Below are 16651 nucleotides of genomic sequence, written 5' to 3'. Positions count from 1 at the left end.
CCCCAAAAAACCCACCTGTGCTGGGAGAGGCTGTGTAGGAAAGATGGATGGCTTGGCGGCCACCAGGTAGGACTGGGGATTAGGAGGCTAGCAGCCCAGCATCCGGAAAGGAATGGGAGGGAGACTGAGCCATGGGGCCATCCATCAAAGCTGGCAGGCCCAGCAATGCTGCACAGCGGGACGGAGAGAAGCAAGGGACAGCTTCAGGTAGGGGAAGTGTAGACGAGCCAAGGGCCAGGCAGCCAGGCCCAGTCTAGTGCTGACCCATTACTGAGTGATTATCTTGGGACCTCAATTTCTTCATCAGAACAATGGGACCAAATGTCTCTCTCTGCCCAGATACATTCCAGCCTCGGCAGGCCCAATATCAGACGCGAGGGCCGGGGAGAGCCCTGGGGAGAATGTGAGCAGCTCAGAGATGCCCTTACCTCTTGGACCAGTGCCCAGTTCAGTCAAGGATCCCTGAGGGTGTGGAGTAAGGGGATGTGGCACTGTGTCGGGGCTGGCAGCCCAAAGACCCAAGTTTGATTCAATTTCTGACCCTAATCTCTTTTTTTTTTTTTTTTTTTTTGTGGTACGCAGGCCTCTCACTGTTGTGTCCTCTCCTGTTGCGGAGCACAGGCTCCAGATACGCAGGCTCAGCGGCCGTGGCTCACGGGCCCAGCCTCTCTGCGGCATGTGGGATCTTCCCGGACCGGGGCACAAACCCGTGTCCCCTGCATCGGCAGGCGGACTCTCAACCACTGCGCCACCAGGGAAGCCCTGACCCTAATCTCTTGCTGACCTTAGCCAAGCCCCTGACTTCCCCAGGTCCTTCCCTGGATGCCCTCCCCGACTAACTTCCCACCCACACCCAATCCTTCCAAGGCAGGAAGGGCCATAAGCACAGCCCTTGCCTATGCAAATTTCATTAAAACTGAGGGTAAAGTCACCCATGGGCCCTCCCCACTCACTGGAGGTAGCAGTTACCTGGAAAAGTTCTGGCCAGCAAGTCTGGGGCAAGAGGTCCTAGCTGGGGTCTACCTGGACCCTGACAGAGCCCACAGTCTCAGTCTGTCTCGAAGGACCTCATCGAGCTTAATCAAGTCACTTTCCCTCTCTGAGCCTCAGTTTTCCCATCCCTAAAATTAAACAAGCAACAACAATAAAATTCTTCAGGGGCTCCTCTTACCCTGTGGGACAAACTGCAAACTCCTCACTGTGTCCACTCCTTCCCAGTCCTTCCCCAGACTCCACTCCTCCTGTGCTCCCCACTGCAGACCCCACACTTAGGCTGTCCTGGACTTTTATCAATCTCGCATCCCTCTTTAGGTTTCACCTCTGGACTCATGCCTTGTGGTTCACCAGTTCACCTCCAGACTTCTGTCTGTCTGTCTCTCTTTTTTTTTTTGGCTTGCAGAATCTTAGTTCCCTGACCAGGGATTGAACCCAGGTCCCAGCAGTAAAAGCACTGCGCCCTAAAGACTGGACAGCCAGGGAATTCCCTGGACCTCTGTCTCTCCAGTGGAAAATCCCCTCCTCACTCAATAGGTCTAGAAGAAGTATCACCCCCTCGGCAAAGCCTTTTACACAGCCACTGGCAGAGCTAAGCCAGACCCCTCCAACAGAGCCACCAGTGGCTGACACACCTTCTCTGGAGCCTAGACCAGGAAATGTCTATGTCCCCATTTCACTCTGAGCTCCCAAGGGTGAGGGTCAGGCTGGGCCTCATTCCCAGGGCGTGAAGGTGGTGGGCAGCTCAGGGCCTCCAACAGGGAAGGGGCTAGGGACATGGAAGGAAGGAAGGAGGAAGAGAGGGAGGAATGAAAAGAAAGAGATAAGAAAGGAGGGACAGAGAGATACAACTGTCCTCAAGGTCCCCTTGCATCTGACAATCTGAATGAACTCTAGTCCACTCCAGATGGAGCCCCCATGCCTGGTCCTGCCCCATCTCCCACTCCCCTTTGGCCCCTGTCACACACCAGTACAAAGGCCCAGAGTCAAAGAGGTCTCTGGCCTCTGCCACTGCATTCTGACTGGAGCCTAAGAACATGCCTGGTCGTCATAGTGATGCTGCGATGCTGTCATCAGTAATTCATCACCCAGGCCCTGGGAAGCCAGTGAGGTGTGAGGAGAGCTGGTCAGAACTGATCAGAGCGGCCACTTGGGGCAGGAGCCTTGGGGCTGTGGGCCTGGGGGAGGGTCAGGGATTAAACTTTAATGGCCCAATCCAGCTGTGTCCTTCCCTCAGCCTCCCAATGCCCTGGTAGGAAGGAGGAGCCCAGACCTTTCCCCAGTCTGTCCTGTGCACCTACTGTTTGTCCATCTCAGTCCAGCCTCAGAGGTGGGGGTCAGTGAAGGCTGGGATAGGAAGTCCCCACCCCAGGGCTTGTGAGCAGTGTCCAGGCCCTGCTGTCCTCAGTAGAGCAGGGGAACATCCCTCCTCATGTCACAGGGGTGGAAGGAAGTAAACCCATATGTTGTGCCCTCTCCAAGCAGGCATTCCTAAGAAGTAACTCATTTAATCCTCCCAGAAAACCTTCAGGGTCGGAATTATTACTGCATTTTGCAGATGCCTGGATGTTCTCTCTGCCTAAATCCTTCCAGCCAGTTCCATCCCCTCCTCTGGGAAGCCTTTCAGGATGCCCCACACAGCACTCATACCCCCTCCTCTGAACTCCCAGTGATGGTGAGCGAAGGTTCCGGTCTCCCCAGTCAGACTGGGCTGCTGGCTCCTCCTCCCAGCCAGGGTTGTGTAGGGCACACACGGTAGACCCTTTCATCCCAGCAACTCTCCTGGCAACCGGAAGACAGAGGCTGGGGCTGTCCATGGTCCTGAAACCTCCCAGGCCTTTCCCTGGAAGTCTGGTTCTTTCTGTTGGAAGTCACCTGTTCCTCTCAGCCTGGGAGAGAAAGGCCAGATGCCACCTGTGAGATACCCCTGCCCTCTTCTCACCTAGTTCCTTTATTCACAAAACCTTGAAACAAGGAACCCATATGGCGCTGGAGAATGGAAATGAACCTAACATGCTTCACTCAACAAGCATTTATTGAACACCTACTATGCGTGGCCCTGTGAATGGAGCTTGGGATACAATAGTAAACAAAACAGTCCTAATTCCTGCCCTTCTGGAGATTTTGGTTCTGTAAAGTCAGTACTGTGGTTTGCTTTACATGTCACATTAACCCATTCGATCCTTACAATATATACAAAGGTGGATATGCCCATTTTACAGTGAAGGAAATGGAAGCTTAGGGTGATAAAGGAACTGCCCAAGGCCACACAGCTAGTATCCAGTAAAGGTGGGATTCAAACTGAGGCTTGACTGACCCCAAGTCTCATCCTTATTCTGTTCCTAGGTGGAGAAGGGGTCACAGACATAGTCCCTGCCCACAAAGAGTTCATAATCTAGTTTACCTGTCCCAGTCCTCCAATCAGCACCACTGGAAAGTGTTCCTTGAGTCTTACCTGAATCCCTCCTGCTGCAGCTCTGACTTGCCCTCTCTTTGTTGGGACCTCAGCGGGGCAGAGGACCAGCTTTCATCCCCTTGCAGACACCTGGGGTCCTTCCATGAGCTCCCAGCCCTTTCTCCACCCCTACCTTGCACAGAGGTCTCCCTCCACAGGAGGGAGTGAGGTGCGTGCTCTAAAAATACCTTAATCCCTCCCTCTCGTGCTCTAATTAAGCTGAGTGAGTCATTACTTTAAGTAATTTATTGCTAGTTACATAATTGCTTTAACATTTGGGTCTAGGACTGGGGAACAAAAGAGCTCCCCTTCTTTTAGGGGAATTGCTAGTCCCCAGGGGAGTTTATGACCCCTGGTGGAGATAAGGACACAAGTGGAATCATGTTGGACAAGCCCCTGCTCCAGTCTGGACTGATATATGGTCATTTCCACCTGGGCCCCAGAGCACACCTGATCCATGCAGGGGCAGGTTTTGGGGAACACCAACTCCCTAATCGCTGTCACCCACTCTGTAGATTTCTGAGGCCACCACTCCCAGCTGACCCAGCCCTCAGACCCAGAGCCTACCCTCAGGATACTATGGCCTGAGCATCCCTTCCTTTCCCTGGCCTCTTGCCTCTTGGCCTCTACCAGTCCACGGGAACCAAGGCTCAGAAAGGGCAAGCCGTTCCTTGGTGTCTCTCAGCGTACAGAGGCAGTCCCCTCTCTGTGCCCAGGTTGTCAGCTCAAGGAAACCCCAGCACCTCTCACAGCCCTAGAAGGAGTCACCTCCAATGGGGAATGACTGCAAAGGGCACAAGGGAAGTCTCAGGGGATAAAATTATGCTTTCCTTGATTGAAATGGTGGTTATATGACTGTAGAGATTTACCAAAACTCATTGAATCATATACTTTAAATTGGTGATTTTCTTGTATGTAAATTACACCTCAATAAAATGAATGTAAAAAAAATTTTAAAAAGCAGTCACACCCCCACCTTCTGGGTCCCCATCGCATAACAGCTGTGCAAAATTGGCAGCCATGCAGAAACTGAGGCAGGGAGGTGCAGAGAACCAGCTACAGAGGGCACATAGTAGGTGCTCACACTGTAGATGTTGGTTTCATTCAGTTCCAATTAGCAAGGACTCCATAGGCACCTCCTGGGTGCACTTGACTTGATCTCATTAGCTCTCCTCCTGCTCTCACGCAGCCCAGGGAGGGAGATGAACCGTGCGCCATGTGCATCACAAGCTTTGTCTCAGTTAATCCTCGCAGCAGCCCTAACGAGGTGGGCTCAATTATCATCCCCCTTTTACAGACGAGGAGACAAAGGTGGTAGAACTCAGCACAGGTCCTGCTGCTAAGGAGTGGAGGAGCTGAGAGCTGAACCAGGAGGCAGTCCCGAAGGCTTGGGCTCATAATCACTCCCCTCTACCACCTCCCTCTCCCACACTAAGTGGCATGGGTTAGGAAGCCATGCACGGAAGTCGTGCCTCTGACCCCAGGCCTCCAATAATGAGGTTTTCACTAGGCTTAGAAGCAGAGGGGAGCACACCCAAGCAAAGATGGCAAGTGAGCGTGTGTGTGTGAGCTCGGAGAGGTGGCAAGAGGCAGAGCCACCTTTGGGAAGGAGGGAACTGGGTCAGGTAACAAGCCTGGAAGAAATGCAAAAGAAATCAGACAGAGTCTGAAAAAAATGAGGCAGAGGGCATCCAGCTGTGCCAGCCAGTGAGTTAAATGCCTGCTCAGGCCCTGAGTAGCCAGGGCTCCTCACTGCTATTCCTGACTCACTCCCCCCAAAGTTTGTCTCTGCCTAGTTTCTCGACCCTAATCGCCCACTCAGAACTCAGTCACCATCTCACGGGGCACAGGCCAAAAGCCTTCATCCCCAAACTTGTAAAGACTGGTTGCAAAACATAGCAGTGATGCTATGTGGCACAGGAGAGCTCTGAGGTTGGGGAGTATGGAAGGACCACCAAGACCTGTTGAATGATAGGAGTTAGCCAATAAAGGGAGGGGGTGTCGAGGAAGGGTGTTCCAGGCCAAAGGAACAGCATATGCAACAGTCCAGAGGTAAGAGGTGGGGAATCCAAGGTAGCTTGATATGGCTACCTGATGGGTATTCTGTGTTTACGATGAGCATGAGTGTTTCTGTGGTTGTGCACCATGCATGTGCTGAATCCGCATCTGTGTTGCATGTCTGCGGTCTGTATGCCTGGGTTATACACAAGGGTACTGGGGTTCATTCTGTTTCTTCTGTGTCTAGGTCGATCTTTAGACTCATCTTGTGTCTGTTTCTCAGTGTGTATTGATATTTGTGTTGTGGGACTCTCCATGTCTGTGGGCTGTGGTCCGCTTCTTTTATGTTGGCTTCTGTGTCTGTTTTTCTCTTTGTTTGGGTTTGTTTCTCCCATGCCTGGAGCTGTGTTTTTGTGGCCAGGGCACTCGGTCCCTGAGAAGAAGCCTGGGCCAGGGGTGCTAAAGCCGGCATGCAGCCGTTCACAATAGCACCTAACGAATGTCAAGCACTTGGTGGGGTGGAAAGTTGCACTGGAGATACTAATTACCACTGATAATGAGTCAGCAGCCTGAGGTCCAGCAGAGGCTGAAAGTGGATCCCCACTGGGCACTGGGATGAGCTGGCTGGCCAAGGCCCCTAACTGCCCCAGCACCAGGAGGGGCCACCTCCCTTACTCATCCCCCAGGGAGGCCCGAGGCCCAAGCTCTGAACAGCAAGAAGGACTGAGATCAAACTCCAGCATGAAGGTCTCAAAAGGGAAGACTTTAAATAGACTTGGCAGTAGACAGGTCATAAGTGTTATTAAGAGATGAGGCAGCAGTGACACAGCTTTGCTCTTGCGGGCCACGGTCTGAGGGGGTGGCTTATGGGTGCCATGGATGGGTGCTGTGGAGTGTGGAAGCTCCAGGGAGGATGAGGCAGGGAGGAATGCCCCTGGAGGGGGATCTAGAGTTGTCACACATCCCTGCATAGGTGGGCAGACACTGGGGAACTAGGGCCATAGCTGAAGCAGGTGAGCTGGGGTGTGGGCGCTGTCACTCCTCCCCTGACCTGTCGATGCAACTCACATGTCCTCTGCCACCCCTAATGGCAGCCTTCTTGCCTCTCACTTGGGTCTCCACACCAGCCTCCCCACTGCCCTCTCTAACTCACCCTTCACTTGGAGCTTCCTAAACCCGAAGTTGACCATGGCCTGAGTGACATTCTGCAGCAGCCCCAGTGCAGCCCCGACAGGGTGCAGGGCAGTCATGGCAAGAAGTAGTTCCAACCCAACAGCAGACGACTGGGTACACCCACCAGGCCTCACTGGACATGAAAAAGTGGGTATTCAGAGGCAGGGCTTGACTTCTGGCTCCAGCTCTGAGACCTACTGGCTGTGTGACCTTGGGCAAGTCGGCACCCTCTCTGGGCTTCAGTTTCCCATCATCCATTTGTCCCTCCAAATCTCCACCCTTTTCTGCCATTCTCTGTGCCCCAGAGGATGACTTCTAACGCTGCTTCGTCAAGCTCCCTTGCCCTCTAGCCTCCAATCCAGTTCTGCCAGTGAGGGCAGGCAAGCAGAGAGAGAAGTGAGAGGGCTCAGGGTATTTACACCCTCTCCCACCCCACCTCCTTTGACAGGCTCTGTAGGGCAGCTCCCATCCGTGACCCGGCTTGCATCTGGAGCACTCTCCTTGCTCCTCGGGCCTCTCAGATGCTAGTCCTGAGTGCCTCCACATGCCCTGTTGGTTCCCTTAATCCTACCCCCCCTCTGTAATTGTTGCTGCATCAAACTGCCTTCACTTAAACCATCTGAGTGTGTCATCTGTTTCCCCTCTACAAAATAGGGCTAGCTCCTTGAAGTCTAGTTGAGGTGACTGAAGGAGGTGATTTGAACATACAGTTGGCCCTCCAATCTGCAGGTTCTGCATCCATGGATTCAACCAACCATGGATCAGAAATATTTGAAAAAAAAAAAAAGTTCCAGAAAGTTCCACAAAGCAAAACTTGAATTTGCCATTTACATAGCATTTACATTGTATTTACAACTACTTACAGATCATTTACATTATATTAGTTATTATAAGTAATCTAGAGGTGATTTAAAGTACATGGAGGTTATATGCAAATACTATGCCATTTTAAATAAGGGACTTGTGCATTCTCAGAGCTTGGTGTCCACAGAGGGACCAGGATACCGAGGGACAACTGCATAAAGGGCACTCTGTAAACACTGTTCTCTCCATCTAGCCCCTAAACCCCACCCCACTTGAAGTTTTAAGACAACCTGGGGACTTCCCTGGTGGCACAGCGGTTAAGAATCAGCCTGCCAATGCAGGGGACACAGGTTCAAGCCCTGGTAAGAGAAGATCCCACTTGCCGCGGGCAACTAAGCCCATGTGCCACAACTACTGAGCCCGCGTGCTGCAACTACTGAAGCCCACGCACCTAGAGCCCGTGCTCTGCAGCAAGAGAAGCCACCGCAATGAGAAGCCCGCACACCGCAAAAAAGACCCAATGCAGCCAAAAAGAAACAAACAAATAAATTTATAAAAAAAGAAAACTTGGAATTCTCTGGTTTTGGAAGGATGCAATACCGGGCTGCCTGCTCCTCCCCTCTGCTACCCTAATTCCCGCCCAGCCCCCAGCACCAGAAAGGCTCCATCCCTGCTCCACCCAGAGCCAATGTCTGAGCCCCCAGCCAGGGGCCTCCCACCCTAGACCCCCAACGACTCAGCACAAAGGAAGCTGCGTGTCTGTCTGTCTGTCTGCTACCTCCTCACCAGTGCTGAACCAGCAAAACCACTGCAGAGTTGGCCAGTCCTACCCATCGCACTCCTACCTCCACCAGAATGTCCTCACATCCAGCTCCCTGCCCCCAATCCCAAATCTCCAGGAAGACAAATTTCTCTCCAGTTCCCCCTAGGAAGGGGATCTCCCTGCCTCCAGCTGGATGGTCTAACCTTGCACCTTCCCACTGGCCAGGCCGCCAGGGGGAGCACCCTGGGGCTCCAACCTCCTCCTACAGAATGGGCAGAGGCATGTCCTCTGGTCCCTCCATGGCAGCTAGAGATTAACAAACTTCAGAGAGTTTGACACCAACTTCCCTGCTAGGGCAGGAGTCTCATCTCCCACGTCCCTAACCAGGCTGCCCAGCCCCTGCTCTCACCTCCCTACCCCATGGACAGGAAGTTCATCCTTCTTTCCCAGGGCAGCCCCTTCCCTATGGGGCTACCCTGGCCCCCTCACATTGAGCCAAGCTGGGCCTCCAGGACTCCCCCAAATCCCAGCAAAGTCTCAGTACTAGGAGACCAAGGAGAGATTTTAGGGAAAGCCTTGAATGTTAGAACAACAGAAACCTACAAAGACATCTGGTACAAAGATAAGGACGTTGAGGCTTCTAGAGGAGGCCCCTCCCTGGTTCCACCCCACTGCTGGACTCTTCTGCCTCGAGCCTCCATGTTCCACGGAATGACAGGCTTCACAAGTTCCTTGGAGAAGTCTCACAGCAAGCAGAGGCTCTGGTAGAAACTTCAAAGGCGGCATCTGAGGCCTGGGAGGAGTCGAAATGCCCAGGTACAGGAGGTGGCCTCATGTCACAGACTTGAATCTCTACTCTGAGCCCCCTGCCTGCTCCAGAGGCTGGAGGGAGGGAGGCCTTCCAGGCCAGACATACCCCCTCTCTCTGCTCCAAGCCCTGCCATCCCTCCCCGGATCCTGCTGTGAAACCTTGGGCTAATCACTAACCCCACTCTGGGACTTCAATATTTGCATCTATATAATGAGAAGACTGGACTGAGAGTCCCTGAAACTCTCTAGTGGGGAACAGGTGCAGCCACTAAGAGTTCCCAGGAAGAATGGAAGCTAGACACCTCTTAGCCATGTCCAGCATCTCAGTCTGATGGCCCAGGATCCTGGCTGGCCCCACCTGAGCCTGGACACAGAGACAATCTGTTCCTTCCAGGGCCCTCACTGACTAGAAGCAGGCCACAGTCCCCGGGGGGAAGCCCAGCCCCACACATGACAGCCCCTTCAGCCTAAGTCCACACACATCTTGTCTCTCCCTTTAGGCAGGTGTTATCCAGGAGAGAAAGTGTTGAGTAGCTATACCTTGGGCATGGCCTTGCTGTCAGGCAGAGCAGGTACCTTCACACATATCCACTCATCTGTGCTCTCCCACTCGGACATGTTCACCCACATACACAGACATATACATCTACACAGCGTTACTAGAACAATGTATATAACACTCTACACACAGGCACACATACAAACAAGCCACCATCTACCAATAACTCGGGCATAAAAATGGACACTCACATGTTCACACATATGAATATGTCCATACTTTTATACAAACACTGATCCACACACTCTCACCCTCTCAGACCCATATACACACATGTACAACTGGAAGTTCACATTCACACACACACACACACACACACACACACACAGAAACACAAAGAAACACAAAGAAACCAACCAATCTCGCCCCCATCTAAGTATCAAGGAAATCATCATCCAATAGAAATCCAGACACCAACTGCAATGTCAGTCTAAATCCATTTCCAAATCTAAGCCTGCCCCAGAACGGTGAGGAAAAAATTTCTTGTTTCCAGGTTCAACCCCTCCAGCGTGTCTGTCCCTGCCGTGTGGGGTCCAGTCTCTCCAGCCTACTTCCTCCCTATGCCATTTCAGCAGGGCCCTCTCACGCCCAGCACGATGGAAGTGGAGAACAATGGATTGCCCTCTCCCCACCCTTCATCTCTGCTCCTTTTCCAGCCTCTTCAAACATAAAGAAGGCTAGAATGGACTGTGTGACAGCACCCCTGCTGGAGATATGTGGCATTACAGCACAGCTCTATGATATATGGTCATCACTCCCCAGGCTGTGGTGGAGAAGAATAGGTAGAAGGGAGAGGAAGAAGAGGAAGGGGGAGAGGAAGAAGGAGAAGTCGAGAAGTGTGCCAGAAGAACAGGAGCAAAATTCTGGGAGCACCAAGAATGGAGTTCAGAAGTCTCAGGCTCTCTTGGGTATCCCTGCTCCAGTCCAATCAGTCCAGGACTGTAAGCTCAATTCTCCCAAAGCTCAGCTCTAATCAGGTCCTGCCTCTGCTCAGAACCCTTGGGTAAGTCCTAGTGGGCCACAGCAAGAAGTTCAAACAAAAGCCTGGAGTTAGGTCTCTGGGGCTGGCCAGTCCATCTCTTAGTCTCATATCCCAGGGAGCCCAGCCCTTGCTTCTTACTCTTGAGCCAGGTCTTTGCTCAGCTACTCCTTTGCTGAGATGTCTAATTTTCCATATCTTGCCTGTCCTTTGAGGCCTGGCCTTTGCCATCTGGGACAATAATCCATGGAAAGGGCAGGAGCTTTGGGGGGCAGACAGACCTGTTCTCTCAGTATTAGCTGAATACCTCTGGGCAAGTTATTTTCCCCTCTCAGATCCTGTCTCTTCATCCAGAAGACAGCAGTTTCTGGGGTTTGTGGTGAGGATTAAATGAGATCATAGATGTGAAAACAGTACTCTGGAAGCTGTAAACTTCTGTGTGAACGTGTGAAGAGTCATAATTATGGCTTAATCCTTTTATCCCTGCACCCGCCAACACACATCAGGCTAAGCGATCCCTGAGGGAAGGGATAGAGGCTGCTTCACCTTTGGGCCTCGAATATTCCAACATTCACCAGGGCCTGCCCCACCAGCCTCAGCAGCAGGGTGTGGATTTGGATCCAAGGTGGCAGTAAAATGTACTCACTGCAAATTCACTGGAAACTACAACTCCCAGAATGACTCACAGACTGCCATGGGCGCGGCCACAGACCTAAGCCCTCATCAGGCCCTTTCCTCCACTGTTTTCCCTGGGGATTAGTCTCAGACCAGACAGGGCAGCCCAGGGAGGTGGTCACATGTCTCTGAGGCCCCTCGGCCCCTCCCACGGAACATCCACACTTCTCACCATTCCCACCACCACTGCTCCATTTCAGACCTCTTTGTCTCTCCCACGGGATGACAGCTTCTGGGCTCACTAGCTCTGGTCTCTCCCCCTCCAGCCCCCCACTGAATCTTTCTAAAAGGGTAGGTGAGTGTGGGTGGTTCATAATGGCAGCAGCGAATCTTTATGAGCACCTGCTGCATGCCTGGCGCTAAGCGCTCCACTTCCAAATCCTTCAGTTATCCTGCCAGGAAAGTATTATTATTCCCACTCCATTATCCACATGGGACTCAGAGAAGTTAATTAAGTTGACCAGGACCATACAGAGTAAAGTTGCTGAAACTGGAACCTATGTCTGTCTGCTACCTTCTCTATTTTCAAAGCTTCCTCTGAACCCAGGGTAGCCATCTCAAGAGTGAGAGCCCAGAAGACACAGGGTTCTCATATCTCAGCAACTACACCGTTGGGAAGTCCTCCCAGTTGTCTGATTTAAATCCTTTCTGCTGCACCAAGCCCCAGTTGCCTCCTGTTTTTCAGGGAAGGCAGTGAGAAGGGTGACTTCAGGGACTTAAAAGAAGTGGGTCACATCCCTGGGGACCTGGCCTCTCCCAGGGAATGGGCAGCTGAACAGTGGGAGATAAATGTGTTGAAAATATGTTACTAAATACATCTACTTCCCGAGAGGATGGGGTTGCTGACAGGGAGCCTGTAGCCCCTGTCCTGGAGGCCACAATCTTGTGGCTCTGACAAACTGAGGTGCTCAAAGCAGCAGACAAGGCTGCTCCGGCTGTCCTGGGGGCTGGGGCAGAGGGGGTGGGAGGCCAGCATGGAAGGGGGTGACGTTTCATCCTCCCAGCCAAAGCTGCCAAGCCCAAGCTGGTTTATTTGCATATTACTTTGCATTCATTTGCATGCCACTTTCTGGAAGGGGCCCACTTTCTTCAGCCCCTGCCTCTCCCTCATTTCCAGAGTCTCTGTTTGTTCACTGAACACCCCATTCTCAAACAATGAGGAGACCCTCAGCAGGCCCAAGAATCTGCACCAGGCCTACATGTCAAAGTTGTTGGGGGACACCTTGGTGGTAGAAAGTGCTTCCTCTACTCTAACCTCAATTCCTTCACTCCTCTCCTACTCCAGCTCTGCCCAGTCCTTCCCCCACCCTTGAACTTCACACTTAGGCCACTCTGAACTCTTAATATTCCTCACATAAATAAAACCATGTTTGTGCTCACCTCAAGGCCTTTTTATGTGGCATTCCCTCTTCCTGGAGCTGTCTCTCAGTTCTGCCGGGAGAAGTGACTCTTCCTTTTAAGGCCAGCCCCAAGGCCCCTCCTCCTAAATTCCTTTGTCTGACACTGGCAGAGGTAGGAAAGACCACAGGCTTCCCTCCAAGTGGTCACTGGCTCTGTCCCTCTCCCTGAAGAGCTGCCACGTTTGGTAGGGCAGCAATCCATTGAATGGCTGCTGAAAGAAGGAAGGAAGGAATCCTGAGGCCCCTCCCCTGTCTATCTGAGCCCCTCCAGTCCCCCTCTCCCTGGATGACATCACTCACCTGCAGGAGGGGTGGGGCTAATAGTGTCTCTGCCTCCAACTCCCCCTCCTGTCCTGGGAAACTTCCCCTCATGCCCACAGCCGCTCTTGCGAAGCCAGGAGATTCCATAGGCCCTCTGTGCCGGTAGGACGTCCTCCTCATTGTCTATCCCCATTCCCTACTCTGGCCATGCCTGCTTCTTTATTTTTGGAGAGGGCGCAGGGACTGCTCAATCTGTTTTACCATCTGTAGTTGGAATAAAGGCCACTGATCTCTCATAGCACTACTGAACCACTATGCCCCAGCCTGGCCCTGCTTGGGAAGAAGGACAGTGACCCAGGATGGAGAAATGACACAAGGCCAGGCAGCCTGGAGTAGCTGGGCCTACAAGGGAAGGGCTGCCCAAGAGGGAAGGGATGAGCATGCTGCCCCTGGGGGTATGTAAGCAGGGCTGGATAGATCTGTGGCCAAGCTGTAGAGAGGAGTGAAATAACTGCTAGAAGGTGGCCCAGATGCTCTTCATGTCCTCTCCGCCTTGGAGGCTGCACTGACTGAGCCTTGGTGCCCAGCCCTGTGCTGTGAGTGGGGTGGGGAAGCACAAGGAGGTGGCTCCTGCCTTTGAGGAACTCCTTGGCTGGCTGGGTAAGGAGCTCACACACAGGGGACATCACAGGGGAAAGCTGAATCGGGGCTGCATTCCTGACCCTGTACCATCAGGGAGAAAGACTTCAGGGTGGGTGATGGGATCAGAGGGAACGGGGAACCAAGGAGGGCTTCCTAGGGGAGGTTTCCTATGCAGAAGCCTTTCCCTAGCTCCCTAATTTTATGAGGAAAATCCAAGCCCCTACAAGCCCCTTAGCCTTGCACCTGAGACCCTACAGAATCTGGCCCCTTCTGCCTCTCTTCCTCTTCTCAACTCCCTTCTCACTCCTGCCAACACAAACTCTCTTTGCCCCTCGAACACACTGTGCTTTCTCACATCTACCCACTTTTACAGGCTTTTTCCTCTGCCCTTCCCTGCCTGGGCAATTCTTATCCATCCCTCAAGATCCAGCTCAAATGTCTCCTCTTGGGCAGCCCTGGCTTGGCGCAGGCCCCCACTCCCACAGCTTCTCTCTGCCCAGCACTCTCCACTGTGTTGCCACTGCTGCCTTCCTCATCAGACTGGGCACTCCCTGAGAGCAGGGTCTGAGTCAGGGTCCTCTCTGTGTCTTCAGAGGCCAAGCCAGTGGGCACCAAACAGGCATTGGGGGATCTCTGTTGAGTAAAGGAATCAACAAATGAATGATCAGATGCAGGAATGGAAGCACACTGAGTGGGTAGATTGGAGAGGCCAAAGCAGCAGAAGCCTGAGGAGTGCAGGCTGGACGTTACAGCAGCGTAGCTGAGGGTGAGACCCCCAGTCCATTAAGACTGAAGGGAGGTATTGCTGGGAGTTCTGCCTCCCCCATTTGGCCAGATCCCAGCCAAGCCATCAGTAATCCCCAGGGACAAGAGGCTGGAGTGGGAAGCAGGAAGAGAGCCAGGAGCCGTTTGGTGGGCAGGGGGAGCTGGGGGTGCAGGAGCATAAAGGCAGTTAACCCTCACTGAGCCATCCAGCTCAGGCAACCAAGAGGGCCTGTGCAGGCCCAAAGGGAAGAGGACTGAGACTCAGCACCAGCCTCGCAGCTGGAGGAGAGCGACAATGCCACAGCTTTGGTTTCCCTGTCTGGGAAGAGATGGCTCCACAGTCTCCGACCCTCTGCACCCTGGCTAGAAACCCTACAAGTGTCCCTTCACTACCTTCCATGTCTGAGCCTTCCAAGAGCTTTTCCTTCCCCACATCTGGACCCTCTGAGGTCATGCCACTGCACCCCCCCCCAACCCTGGCCCAAGCCTGAGCCACTCCCATGCTCCCCTTCCCCATCCTCTTTTCCAAGCCCTCCAACCTCTCCCTTCAGAAAGCCCTGGTCTCATCTGCCCCTTGGCCCACGTGGCCCCAGACCTCACTGATACCCACACTGGTTTAGCCTCCACACTGGCCTCCTGGCTCCCACCCTTCCCTTCCAGTTTAACCTTGACAGTGCCATTGAGGCAGCTTTCTAAATCCCAAATCTGATCATGTCCCTCTGTTGCACAAAACCTTTCTGGACTCCCCAGGGCCCTCAGGATAAAGCCCAAGAAGGCTGGAGTTCAAAGCCCCGCACGATGTGGTTCCTGCCTACCCCTCCAGCTTCCTCATTGCTCCAGGTACACACCCCATCCCAACCCAGGGCCTTTGCTTATTCTGTGGCCATGCCCCACCCCCACCTCTTAGCTTGATCTTGGTCTTTACTGCTTAATTATTTTCAAGCTATTTTATGTTAGGAAGCTTAGGAGGCCCCAGAGAGCAGAGCCATTATTGCCTATTTCTTTTCTGGATCTCCCCACAGGGTGTAGAATGAATTGTCCTGAGCTCATGGAGGTGGTCACACATTCATCCACCCCAACCCGGCCTCGGTGGGTCAGTGTCCCAGCTGTGTCCTCAGCCACCAGGGGAAGGAAACAGCCACTCACACACACTCAGATGAACACATAGACACACACACACCAGCCACACAAGCACCAACATACACACTCATGCACACTAGCACCATGATCACACACCTACACTGGAACACATGCTAATACAGACACCCACGTATACACACACACACACACACACACACGGTAGTATTAATATTCACACACTAACAAACACACACCAACATGAATACACATGGAATCAAACAACATGCTCGATATTGAGTCACTCTATTTTGCAGACACAGCACACATGAACATGCATGCCAATATGCAAATTCAAACACACACACATGCATACACACACACACCCCTGCACACATACTCTCACAAAAACTCTGAGAGTCACACCGGGATGCTCACACACCCTGACACCCAACCACCAAGGACCCCAGAACTCTACATGCTCCTCTACACCCCACATGTCCCTTGTACCCCCCACATGTATGCACACACACACACACACACACACACACAGCCTGGCATAGACCTGCACCGCCACTGACTTGGAGACACGTGTCACTTGCCTGCTACCTCGGCAGCCCTCAGATGGTGGAAGGGCATCTCCACAGAAGCCCCCTCCACTCACCTGCACGCACATCTCGCTGCATGTGGGTGCTCATGAGGCTGGTGCACAGGAGCCACATCCCAGCCAGCCCCATGACTCTCTCTGGGACAGGGGCTTCGGGGACAAAGTTGCCTAGATTGCCAGCTCTGAATCCCAATCCTCATTCCATGGAGAGCAGTTGCCCCAGACCCTCTCCTGCTCCAGGGCCACTCATTCATAATTCATGTTCTCTCTCTCTCTCTCTCTCTCCACACACACACACACACACACACACACACACACACACACACACACACGCCCTGGTCTGGGACATCATCCCTCTCCAGAGTCCTGAATTAAGTCTATCAGACTCCAGGGCTCCTTGGAAACACACACACACACACACACACACACACACACACACACACAGACCTCCCCCACCCCCAGCCCCTGAAGGGATGGTTCACATTCATTATCAAGCCCTCCCGTAGCCACCATCCCCTTCTATGGGACCCCAGCCCCAACACGCCCTAGGTTGATGTGAGGCACCCCCGCCCTACACAGAGACCCCCCTCTATGCTATAGTCCAGCAACAGGGTGCCCTGGAGCAGGATCGATCCAACCACGTGGCTCAGCTCTACGCCAACCCCAGCCCCTTGGAGGGACTCCCAGGAC

The 16651-nt window shown here is 53.0% G+C and overlaps 1 protein-coding gene across 1 annotated transcript in view; it reads right to left on the bottom strand.

Annotated features, from left to right (window-relative positions):
• PDE2A (phosphodiesterase 2A) overlaps positions 1 to 16651 on the bottom strand; it is a 101616-nt gene that overhangs the window by 82257 nt on the left and 2708 nt on the right. The window lies entirely within an intron of this gene.

This window comes from Monodon monoceros, unplaced genomic scaffold (genome assembly GCF_005190385.1).
Source record: "Monodon monoceros isolate NGI ecotype Baffin Bay Population unplaced genomic scaffold, NGI_Narwhal_1 Super_Scaffold_7, whole genome shotgun sequence".
Lineage (NCBI taxonomy): Eukaryota > Metazoa > Chordata > Mammalia > Artiodactyla > Monodontidae > Monodon > Monodon monoceros.
This window is presented reverse-complemented; position numbering and strand designations above follow the sequence as displayed.